The sequence below is a fragment of the Leiobunum rupestre genome, chromosome 2, assembly GCF_980474605.1.
Source record: "Leiobunum rupestre chromosome 2, qqLeiRupe1.1.hap1, whole genome shotgun sequence".
NCBI classification, from domain to species: domain Eukaryota; kingdom Metazoa; phylum Arthropoda; class Arachnida; order Opiliones; family Sclerosomatidae; genus Leiobunum; species Leiobunum rupestre.
The window spans coordinates 54,621,528-54,635,463 of record NC_143385.1 but is presented as its reverse complement, the minus strand read 5'-3'; positions in this window follow the sequence as shown (position 1 = coordinate 54,635,463).

The window sequence follows — 13,936 nt, the reverse complement described above, 5'->3', positions numbered from 1 at the left end:
GAAGTATGCCTGTTTTTGCCCATATTCCTACGATGAGTTAAAAGAGCACTAGAGAGCTTCAAAGTGTAACCTAATAGCCCCTGGAAGAAGGCTGCAACAAGCACAAAACCCAGTAGCAGGGACTTTAAATACTGCTTAATTTTACTTTTTTACCTCGATTTGTTAACGAAGTCCTTTTTTACCTATCACACGAACCCAAACCTTAATGTTCGCATTTCCCTGCTGCTTGGTTATGTGCTTGTTGCAGCCTTTTTACAGGGGTAATAGACCACACTTCGAAGCTCTCTGGCGCTCTTTTAAAGGGGAAAAAACAGGCATACTTCTTAATTCACCCCCTACAACTCCTTAAAATATTTACATAACCTTTTGAAACATCCTTTATAATAAAAACGCCTAAAAATTAATATTGATATGTAGAGCCAGAGTTAATTTCTTCATCTGAAATTAGAAAAACACATTCCACCACCAATACAGTTCGCCGAGATAACTAACACCATGTACCTAAAATTTTAAACGAGTAGTCAGAATGTATTTATTATAGTGGGTCTTAGAGAAGCAACAGGAACTTAAGCAGCCACTGCGTAAAGAAGAGCGTCATTTAAACTCGTTTCGGTCGCGAATAATAGAAATTGGCTCGGAAATTGGCTTAAGAGTAAGTGAAATATTATCTAGACATACCAATAGAAACAATATATGAAATTCTAACATAGTTATTTTCGAAACGATAGTTCTATAGTTTTATTACCCTTTTTTTCTGGTTATTCAATACGTTACTGAAATATTTTCAAATACTCACAAAAATTTATTGTATCTAGGGTCCATTGGGGACATTTTCTCGATAATGAATAGAAATTGTAAGTTGACGTCAAGGGTTTCGAGATATACATATTTCCTTTTGGAAGGTTATTATTTTCCCATTTATATTTAAGCGCCACCATGAAGGTGATTTCAGTCGATATGCCGCAACCTACACCGGAACTTAATACTTCATTAATTTTACTTCCCAATAATATATCTTCCGCGGTTATGTAATTATCTTCGTCAGAATAAATAATGCTCAAAATCTTTCGGTACGTTTCATCCTCCTTTGCCTGTTGGTAAAGAAATAGTTATATAAGAATTGTGGTACATGAACACCAACTGCAACTTTTTCTGATCATTTATAAAAGTAGTTTGGTTAAATAAAGATTACAGGGTGTCTACTTTTAAGGCGAGGGGGTAGCCACTTTATTAATCAGGTGAACAAATTGAAGCTTATCACTTTAAGGCTGGCAGCAACACAAAAAGGTTAGGTTCTATTTTCGTGTGGAGATTAATACCAAAACTTAATTTGTTCCATTTCTGACATGTCTTTAGCTGTTTTACTAACCACAGGTAAATTTGAATATTTGCATAGTTTTACTAAAAGCACTTTCGATTCATTCCTATGATTTATTTAAATTTCAATTAATACATTTCTTAATGGAACGAACGAGTGAGTTCTGCTATTCAATTACGTAATCTTTAGGTTTCTGTGGTGATAATGAACATGCTTATCGTATGTACACACCCACTAAATACATTGGACTGTGTTTATTTGAAATACTAGAACATAATGCCAAATGACAGTTGATAGTTTAGGTTGAACCGATTAATCTAAAATGTTGTGGTCAGGTTTGAACTTCCACAAGAAGAATAACATATTCATCATATTTGTTTGTAAGCTGATTTATTGTTCAAAATTAGCGGATTCTATTGCAAACAATAATTTCCCAATTGTATCCCCTCTCTTACGATAATGAAAGTCAAAATTAATATTATTTAAAATTTAAAAACTTTTAGTTGAACGGTATTTTTAAGTTTCCAGTAGTGTTCTCAGTAATCAAAAAGATATAACAAAACAAAGATTTAAGGCACTAAAATCGCTATATATTTAGGTAAAAACATAATAATAATAATCAGCAAGGCTAAGACCTTAGACCTATTAATCCAATTAGTGAGTTACTCAACATAATATCGCAATCTGTTGATAGTTTATGGCGAACTTATTTGTTAAGCTCGCGCTCTGGAGCGTTCTAGAAGCTAGAAATATGATAGGCCCATTGGTAAAGATTAAGACTAACACTTGAAAAATACAAATATTTTGCTCATTTCTTTACGCAAGTGTCAAGCGTAAACCTGCATTTCGTACTTACGGATAACAATAATACAAAAACATATGGCCAGAATTTTTGTAGCAGGGCACCTGAGATATCAATCATCCAATAGCAGTCTTATCATAATGCCCTGCAATACCACCCAGAGCCCAGACGTGTAACTAACAGCCCTAGGCAAGCAGGAGAATTTTACTGCTGATTGTCGCAGCGCTGACGCGAGGCATCGGAATTTCCGTTAATTGCAACAATGGGACGACCACTGTCCTCTTCGCACGCAGCCGTGTGAATAGGAATGGTTTATGTACCACCACCGACCAGCTCCAGCCCGGGACGACGGGCACTCGGCCACCCAGCGCGTTCTGCTTTGAACGAAAAGGCGGGAAGGAAGGGGCCGCAACGGACACACCCCAGCAAACAAAAATCTCCGTCTAATATTCTTAATAGATCCGAATCTCTTTGGCAGGTCCCACTTACTTTGGATGAACTAAAATGTTCTATGGAAAAACACATCTTAAGTTGCATATTTAAAGGGCATCCACAAATTTAAAATCAGTCTTTTTGGACTAAGAGATATCCACAGGATATTCCAAATGTCCCTTCTGGGTAAGGTACAAATATCAAAGATGTACGTCTTCTCTCGGATATCAAATAAAAATTCGAATACCTTTTTCTGATAAAATCCAGCTATGCATGGATATGCAGTGTGAATCCAAATGCTTTGCTAAATATATCCGAAATCTCATTTTATCACGATGTCAGAGAGATATCAAAATTATTTATTTTACTAGGTGGATTAATTAACTTGCATATTTATTTCGGATATCACTTGACCATCTCTTGGTTCCGGAAGATTGATTTAAAAATTTTGGTCATCTTTAGATATCTTAAATATTTGCAAGGAAAGATGTGTATTTTAGATATCCATAGAATATTCTATCTACATCAAAATTTGGTAGTATTCATTTTGTGTCTCTGGACCCAGCTAATACAATCTTCCCGTGAATATCCAAGAAATATCAGGTTAGGATATTTGGATATTCCTAAGAGGACCACAAAACCCAAACTGTGATCTATTAGATGAACCGGGAGGCTCAAATGTCAGCATTTTGACATCCGTGGAATATTCCTTGGAAGTGGGTTTCGGATTTCGAAAAATATCACACGGACATGCACACGGTATTCGTTTGTCCTAAGTTGCTCTTTCTGGTGGTTATCGTCACAACTTAACCTTCGCAGGGTGTGACCTTAAATCTGTAATGTAATCAAATATATTTGAATAATAATATAGAAATTTGGAACAAAATCTTGAGAATTCCTAATAATTTAAAATATACACTATCCCTATTTTAATTTTTTTTTCCAGAAATCCATAGGTGTATATAGATGTTCTATAATAATATACATATTTTAAAGTATTTTTAATTGACATAAAGATTATTCTATGGTCGAAATTTAGATATCCTTGATCAAAATAAAAGGGCACAAAGATATACTATGAATTCATAGTAGCCACTATACACAAAAATAGGTTTTTTACTTCCAAATTAACCTTAAAAACAATGATGCAATATTAATAATACTCTATTCCCAGTGAAGATAAGTAATGCAGAACTTATAGATATCATGTTTATCCAAAGTTATCCAATTGGCTTATTTGTGTTTACTCGAATACTCCATAGAATCACTTTCTGATGTCCATGTAACACCAGGAAGACCAACTTAGTAAGTAACGAATATCGTGTTAATGTCCGTGTGATATCTCTCGAAATCCGAAACTCACTTCCCAGGGATATTCCACTGATTTCAAGATGCGGACCTTTGGGCATCCCCAGTACATCTAATAAGTCACAGTTAGGGTTTTTTGGTCATCTTAGGGATATCCAAATATCCTAAACTGATATTTCTTGGATATCCGTGGGACTATTTTGTGTTTGCTGGGAAGCAACCGCACAACTGGTAAAACTTCCGCCAGAGCGTCGGTGGTGAAAGGGCCTTCCCCGATAGCCTGAACCGTAGTACTGAAACCAACTCTTACCACATTTAATTCCGAGGGTCGGGGGTAGGGCCAATTTTAGGAAAACTAGGGTCTTACATGTTTCGATCATCAAACGAGACTAAGAAAAAGTAAATTACAGTGGGAAACATCAAGCCTCTTTTGAATCTTGTTCAAATAAATTAAATACTGAAAAAATACTGATTGAAGTTCATTTGATATAAAAAAGGGGGGTGTTAAAAGAAGGTTCAGCTAGGCAAATACCCAAGACACCACCTCAGGCCCAAGTCATATAGCGACTTTGAAAACCTTAATGGCCGGGTTAAAATACGTAGGAGGGTAGTGGCAAGTTCTTTATGCCAACGGCTCCCTACAATCACTATTAACGTTAACCTCTTGCTGCGAGGCGAAAGTGCTAATCACTCTGCCACCTTAAAGCAGAATGCAATTGTTTCGTACCATAATTTAAAAAGTTTTCTCAAAGGATTTACACATATCGTTATATAAAGATCAAAATGATCACTTTCGTAATTTCTTATGACATCTGTTTTATTAATTTTTTATATTAATTATAGTTTAAAATTAGTAACGGCATCGGCTGATTAGTGAACAACATTATACATAGATAGAAGAAAAATAGATATTTATAAAATAAACTTCCTAAATTTTTAGTGAAAATAATTATCTAATATACAAAGATGAATGTTTGTTTGTTTGTAAACACAAAAGGTGTTTTGAATTGCTCTGACTAGGCATTTTTTTAGAAACTGCAAGAGATAGAGTTTGAAATTTTCAGGGTATTCTTTCTAGTGTGGGATCACTTTCAATTCTATATTTCAGAAAATTCGGAAATAATTTCTGGTTTATGTAAAAAATATTTTTTATCCGGTTAGGTGCTGGAAAAAACGTTTCAATGAGAAAGTTGTGAAAGAACACTTTTTCACGAAGATATGAGCTGATGAAAAAATAAGCTGTCCATAGGGGTAGACCAACCACGCATAATGGGCAAGTTTTCAATTAAAATTTAATGTGAAATCATTTTGGTTTCAATTCGTCTGTAACGTTTATTGAGTCTATATAACATGCCACTAAATTATTATCGTGCTTTTATGGTGAAGCCAATCGTAACGCGCATAGGGTTATTGAATTGTTTACTGTTCGATATCCAGATGGAAGACTAGGCCATAACACCGTTCTCGGAGCTGTTCGTGACTTTCAGACTTACGGAAACGTCAATCCCAGATTTCGTGGACCAGGTCGTCAAAGCATCAACATGGAAGACACCGTTCTAGCCAATTTTGTAGCGTATCCTCGAGCAAGCGTCAGAGGTGCAAGCGACGATCTCGGATTATCGACGAACTACGTGTGGACCACTCTGCACAATTACAACTTCCATCCGTATCGAGCAACCCTCCACCAAGCTCTGCACGAAGGAGATATGGAACGTAGATTTGATTCCTGCAACTGGCTAATAACCATGTCTGATGAGAACCCAAATTTCAGCAATCAAATGCTGGTGATCGACGAGTGCTCTTTTGGGAGCGATGGGCCTTTCAACCATCAAAACACCCACATGTGGTGTGACGAAAATCATCACTGGGGTTTTCCTCACCATCATCAACAACAACCCCACCTAAATGTTTGAGCGGGCTGCTTTTCCTTGTGGTGGTTCATCAAAGCACACGTTTACGTGACGCCCGTTGAGAACATCGAAGATTTGCATCACCGAATCATTGAAGCCTTCGAACTTGTCACTCCTAATATGATCAGACGCTCGTTTCAAAACTCAAAGATATATCGCGGCAAACGGAGGTATCATAGAACCTCACTTGTAAAATTCTTATGTTTATTTGATTAGAATGTTCAATTAAATCTTTCAGACATGTCTTTCATTTACGTACGAAATGCGAAGGCTTATATTCGCTTTACTTTGATAACCATTTGGGAAATTCTCCCACAAATACTTTTTATTAAATATTTCTAAATAACAAAAAATGGATAAGCAAAAGTGTTAATCAAACTTCGGTTTATAGAGCTCTTTAATTACGCTCAGATAAAATTCCGTTAAAATTAAAAAAATTGTTATTGAAAGATTATATATGAATAATTAGCAAATTAAGCTATTTATTAATTTAAATAAGATTATATATTAAATGTTATTAAGACAAAGAAGGAAAAAGATTTAGAAAATGATTATTTAAATGGTGTATCTGGAAAATTAAGCCATATTCGTAGAACTAATTTAAAATAGGTAGGCAAAGTAAAGACTAATTTTAAAAATGCATAGGATAAATTTATACATAAATACTTCTGATGTTATAATAAAAATGTAGGCCAGACAAAAAGAAAATTTGGAAAAAGGCTATACCACCATAAACATAAAAATTGCTGAAATTGTGACCAATTTTTTTACTCCCAATACCAAAATTCAAACTGAACTTAGTTTAGAACACGACAATATGGAATTATTAGTGCAACCATCATTTAATTTAACATGGTTGTGATTAGACATGGAGGTTTAGGGTTAATAAATTCCATGTAGACGAGTCGTATTTAAAGTTGGGGGGGGGGAAGGGTACTAAACCCAACGTTAGATATCTACGATAATTCTTATATTCAATCCACGTCGGTGGTAACTTCAAAAGTTAATAATCCACATCGCAATTAAGTTATTTTGACATATTATGAGTATATACGAAATTAAAGTTCTTAAATAATTTCAGAAATAAAAAAATATCAATTTGCCGAATAAACCGTTATTGTACAAAATCTTTCTTACTAGTGCACATACATAAAGAAATTTCCACAGAAACGTTTTTAATACTGCACATAATGCATCAATTGATGCATTAACACTTCCTTAATAATGCACCTTTATACAGCTGTAGCTTTAATGTTTTTAAGGGAAAAACCTCCGTTTTACACAAAAAAATTGAAATAATTCACTAAAAGAGAATCCAATAATGTACATAATTGCTAAGAGCAATAATGGGCCAAAATACTTGCTGTGACAACAGTTTGGATCATAAAACATCCAAATTAAAAAATCTATGAATGTCCGCATTAACGATAGACGCCGTTCCAAATTGAATTTAGTGGAAAAAAACAAAACTTTACCTTTCTTTTCAAAAACGTATCTTCAGAAAGGTTTTACAGGATGAATACATATTTGAAATTAGATTTAAGTATATCTTCTGCCGTATCAATAGTTAAATATTTCTCAATAGAAAATTCTGATTGCATCCTGCTGGTGAAGGCGATGAACAGAAATAGAGCCGACAGAAGCCAAGTCATTGCCGCAATTCTCCAAGTTATAACGTTGTGGATTGACGCGTACGCTGCATGAATAGATAGAAAACAATTACGCATGTTAAGGATTTTTTAAATATAAAAAACTAATTAAGTTAATTAATTTGGCTCCTCCAATATCAGCCAAGCGAAACTCATAGCTTATAATAAAATTATATTAAACTATGCAAAGAGAAGAAATAATTTCTAGCGTTGCTTTTATCCCAAACGTTGAAAACCAAGTCAGTTCAGTATCACATTGCTTACCCAAAGCTGACGTTTTCCGACGCATTTGAATAACAAATTTTTTCCCTTAATATTTTTAGTGCGATTTAAGTGCTTTTTTGACATATTTTTTAACTAAGCCAACACAGTACTATATTCTACTTTATTTTTTTGTAGTATTAATCTCCAAAGCAAGTAGCATTCGGCTAGTGCTTAATACGCGTCGGATGACGTATGTTTTAGAGATCCAATGACAAGCCGGGTTGATTTGATATTTTAGATTTTTTTACAGGTAGTAAAGAACGTTAAGGATTCTAATGATAACGTGATTACAAAATACACTTACGTTCGAAGAACAATATGAGCGTTGTTCGCCAAATCGCCTCAGGGGTGTCTTTGAAAATTAATTGGGCCCAATTGAGAGTTTGATGAAGAGACATTGCCGTTATAAATGATAATGCAACGATACTAGTTACGAATAAAATTAAAAACTGAAACACAGAAAAAGGTTTGGAAAAAAAAACACCCGGCAAATCAAAACGTCAGGTAAAAAAGGCAATTTATGAAGCGTTGTTTTATTCTACTAAAAGAAATAAAAGATTTCTTTTATGGAGGAAAATATTTGAGAAATTGAATGGAAATTTTTGTACATTTCATTTTTTTAGGTATAGGGTCCCGACAGTATAAGACACCCCATTCCTGGACACATGGGGGGTGCACCGAGTCCCTCCACGCGGGGGCATGAAATGGGGAATCGCGTTTCCTCCTCGCCCCCCACGCGCGCGTGGCAAATGCTCATTCGGAAACTTTTCGAGTGGGCGATAACTTGGTGTAGTCAATTCGTTGGACGAATATTTGCGGGACGTGCCAATTGGTCGTACGATAATTTGGAGTATGCATCAAATGGGTGTGCGCGACAATTTGCTGAACGATAATACGGTGCAGACGACAATTAGGTAAACGATAATACGGTGCAGACGACAATTGGGTGTGTGCGATAATAAGGTGAACGATAATACAGTGTATACGACAATTAAATAAACGATAATAGGGTACATGCGATAATAAGGTGAATGATAATACAGTGTATACGACAATTAGATGAACGATAATAGGGTACATGCGATAATTAGGTGAACGGTAATACGGTGCAGACGACACTTGGGTGTGCGCGACAATTAGGAGAACGATAATTTTTTCGTTTGCATTTACGGTAAAAGAAAATCGGGTGAATACGTGTTCAATGAACGTTTCAATGGAACCCTTGTTTACAGCCATAGGAAGCTCCCCACATATATCTCCGACAAAAGTAGTCATCGTCGCCACCGAACAGGCCCCTTCAAAAGCCTATGACCTTGCCAAAAATTGTGTGCAGTAATACTAGTAGTTAGTTGTAATTTCAATTAATGATTTCGCATTTCGAACCTATTTAAACTGGCACAATAGCTTTAACTCGGTTATTTTGGTTTAAATTTAATCAAAATATTCCGGATGCCATTCGAAAGCATTGACGTTTCAATATTTCTCAAATATCTTATTTAATATATTTTTAGTGCATATGCGTTAATGAAAATTGTATAAGTAACATAATAAACATAAGTATGACACTGAACGATGTCGGTTAGTTATAAAATGTTGCGCGGTGATTGCGTAAACCCAGGATTCAAATCCAGAAATTCCAAAAAAAATATCTTTATTAGTAGCGTAGCCAAGATTTTAGGTTCACAATGGAAACAAATGAAGCCAAAAATAAAAAATGTTAACCATACTTTTCGGGGGACACGTGCCCACTGTGCCACTCCCTGTCTACGCCACTGAGTTTTATGATATTATACGTGAGCCGAAGCGCGTTTATGAAGTGTCCAATTGGAGCAAAACTAAATAAATTCCAATTAAACTCAGCATGCAATGATGGATCGCCGAGACAAACTATCGTTACATAATTTAACGTTGGGAGAATAGGAAGTGTAATACTTATTAATATTATATTATAATATCAGCCATGTACAGAAATCTGACGAAAACATTGGTGAAATGCATTTACAGTGGCAAATTCAAAATCACATAAGACGCTTGTAGCATTGAAATTCCGTAGTTCTTAAACAATGATAAAAAGTCTTACGCAAGGTTTTTGTTACTTATTTGGCAGTAGAGCGTAGATGAGCGGTACGATCTTTTTCTTACAAAAGTGTGAATCGTATACAACTGATAAAATAATCGTAGAGGTCGGTAACGGTTAATCATTATCCATGATTAAATAGATTTTGTTTGGGGAAAAAATGTAAATTAAGAAATTTAACGGTTAATATTTCGGAAAATGATTAAAAAATATGTATTATTCGTAAAATTTGAGCTTTTTATCGAAAAAAACGTCGTTTTTCCGATTAATTTTACAAATTTATCAAAACATTAATCGGATAATGCATAAATATAAATTACTTGATCAAAACGTTTTAGGAATAATTTTGAGAGCTTTATCTATTGAATAAAAGTTAACCATCCGAGCGGTGATTTTGAATGTTCCTTCGGTGAACCAGTTTGTCGAGTTTTTTAGTAGCTGTAGATTATCATTGGTAGTCAATACTAAAATTCGATGATTACCTGGTCCGGTGTCATGTTTTAGGTTTTCACTACCATCTTTAGTTTTTTACCCCTCCGAGGTTACTATGTCCCCTAGGAGGGGTTATACAATCACCGTGTCTGTAGGTCTGTGGGTCTGTCTGTATGCGAACGCGTTCGCATTTTCGGGGCAAAGTGTAATCACTACGTTCGCAGTTTACCGAAATCACCGCGTTCGCAGTTTCTTGGAATTAGGGAAAAGGTTTTTCCAAAAAAAGTCCTTTTTTTATTGGGTGTAGTATAATTTTCTTTGGCGAACTGCGATTGTGCGTGATTAGTTTTTGACTTACGGGACGGACCGAGCGCTGAGGGATACGGTAAACGTCTCAACGTCAAGATGGCAGGGTTTCCACCAAATGTTCATGGTCTTTTAATCAATTTGCGCTAGTATCAGGCGGAATTCAATCATGAGTCTACCTGCGTAACAGGCGGGTGTTCTACCACAGAACCACCGATATATGTTACGCTTCACTGAAAATTAGAAACTCAGCTTAAATGGTAAAGTAAATTAATAGTTTTTAAAGTCTTATATTTTTTACGTATGAAATTATAAAGGTCAAATCTTGTTTTAGCGTAGTCAGCAGAGATAAGCGGGTTGAAGGGTAGGACCCGTGGGTGGTCCACATAGTAAGTTTTATGTCTATCGGTACTTTTGAACCGTTAAGGGTCATTTAAGAATACAATTTGAAGTGGTATTCAACGCGCTTTTTTTCGTTTTGCTTACTTTACTCGTAACTCCGTAGTTCATTTTACATGTTTTCTTATCGGCTTTAAATGTGGGATACATTTTCATTAATGTGGTTAGGTTGGTTTTATTTATTTTGAGATATGCGCTGTTGTTTAGCCTTCACTATTCAGTTACTTTAAGGGTTTTTTTGTGTTCGTTATAAGCCAGGAATTGTTAACGGTATGGTGATTTTGGTTATTTCTATTACAATTTTCATTACCTTGGGTATATGGATTGACATTTTCTGGATTTATAAGTATTGAATTACCTTGTTGTTTGATTGGGTTACTTTTATACATTTTTATTGCATATTTCAACTAAAACAATGTTTAATAAGGTGGAAATTTAGATTGACTTTTTCTTGATTCCTAAGTATTTAAATTAACTTGTTATTTGGTTGGGTTATTATTATATATTTTCTATTGGTTATTTTCCTGTTTTTAAGTCTATATTAAGTGTTAAAATTGTTGGGGATAATTCATGTCTACGATTTTTTATTTGCATTGATCGGCTTCGTTGGGGGGTCGTCATGAGCCCACGAATTTTTTATTAGTGCTTTCACTTATAGTCTCGGTTTTCGCTTTAACTTTTGTTTTCCATATGTATTTGATTGTTTAGGACCTATAATATATTGAGTTGGTTTCTGTGGAGGGTTATTTCCATGACGATACCTCTGAGTAACTCGCTTGATATTGGGCATTTCTGGTAACCATGGTGTAGCTGCTAAGCTAACTTTACTAACAATATTATTAACGATAGCCTGATTTGAATCTGGCGTAGTTTTCGTGTGGTTTATTGCATTCACGACCTCTCTCCTGGTGGCATCCGGTTGATGAGTATGTTCCTATCTTACATTAATTTCAGCTCCAGGCTGAGGATTTATTGTCGAATGTGTTCTTGCCCGACAAATTTATCGCTGCTCGAACCGCCAGTACGTTATATTACCGCATTCGCATTCCAGGACGTAACCTAAGCCTTCAAACACTAGCTTTCTTTTTCCCTGTTCGGAAATGATGAAATCTGCCATCGCAAAGTCTAACCAACTCTGTAAAGTAATACGTGTAGAAAAATCGTTTTCTAGCACTTTGGTGTTATATATAGAAACTTATTTTAAAAATTAAGAGGCGAGAACATAGTTGCACAAAAAAGAGCCTTTAAAAAGTGAACTTTTTTGTTTGTGCGCTCCCTATACGCAGTCGATAGATTGTAGGTTTTTTTTTATCCCAAAATGATTTTTTAATTTAAAAATAAATGAAACGTGTAAGTTAAAGGTCTCCACCGGCGTTTGAATTTCTTCAGTTTCCCGGGTGACTTGCGGACTTAAGGAAAGCCAAGGCACGTCATCTGCTACCTGCTTTTCTGTGTGAATTTTTCAAACACCGGTAGGGCCCTATAATTTGGCAGTCATGCTTTCGAATGACATCTGTAATATTTTGATAAAATTTAAACCAAAGTAACTGCGTTAAAGCTATTGTGCCAGTTTAAATAGGTTCGAAATGCGAAATCATTAATTGAAATTACAACTAACCACTAGTATTACTGCACACAATTTTTGGCAAGGTCATAGGCTTTTGAAGGGGCCTGTTCGGTGGCGACGATGACTACTTTTGTCGGAGATATATGTGGGGAGCTTCCTATGGCTGTAAACAAGGGTTCCATTGAAACGTTCATTGAACACGTATTCACCCGATTTTCTTTTACCGTAAATACAAACGAAAAAATTATCGTTCTCCTAATTGTCGCGCACACCCAAGTGTCGTCTGCACCGTATTATCGTTCACCTAATTATCGCATGCACCCTATTCTTGTTCATCTAATTGTCGTATACACTGTATTTTTGTTCAGCTAATTATCACACACACCCAATTGTCGTCTGCACCGTATTATCGTTCAACTAATTATCGCATGCACCCTATTCTTGTTCATCTAATTGTCGTATACACTGTATAATCTTTCACATATTTACAATACGCACCCAATTGTCGTCTGCACCGTATTATCGTTGAGCAATTTTTCTCGCACACCCAATTGATGCATGCTCCAAATTATTGACTACACCAAGTTATCGCCCACCCGAAAAGTTTCCGACAGCAAAATTTTTCTTAACTTTATTTTTTCTCAGTCAGTCGATTACATAAAAAATAAATTTTGAGAGCAAAAGGATAGGGAGTTTCAATTCGAATTTTAGGGCAATCTATTTAAATATAAACGAGTGGGCAAACGCCGTATTCTTTTACACTGTGCATAAAGATTATGCAATGTGTTTTTCTTTTGATGGTCTAGTTGGCGGATATGTAAAGGGTTATGTACCTTTACTAGTTCATATTCAACGGTACCCAAATTGTAAATTTGTTCAGGATGAAATTTATTATCATATCCCCGTGCTACCCTAAAAAACCGATCCTTGGAATTTGGGTCCTATGCATTATGAATTGCTAAGAATACAATCGTTTAAGGGTTTCCCGATTGATTATATAGACCTGAGATATTTGGCACAGTCTGGTCTGTACTACACAAATTACAAAGACTGTGACAAGTGTTTCTGTTGCGGTGGAGGGTTATTGACATGGGAAAAGAACGATGTTCCTATGAAAGAACACGCTAAATATTACCCGAGACATAAATTTGTTTTAAACCAGAACTGTAATAATATTCCTTGCGAGAATGGTTCAAATCAAGAACCCTATTCTAACGCTAACGAGAAAGCTCTGGTCTATTGTTTAATTACTCATGTCATTGAAACACAAGAACGGAAAAATCTATACCATTTTGTAGCATTTTATAATGTAGAAACGAGTAAAATTTGACGAAATACCGGTCCATCGAGTAACAGAAAAATTACCATTAAATTAACAAATTTGAATGTCGAATTTACAACGTAGTAATTTAACTAATTTTAAATTGTTTTAATTTAGACTAAACAATATTTAGTTTAAATGTGTATGTGTT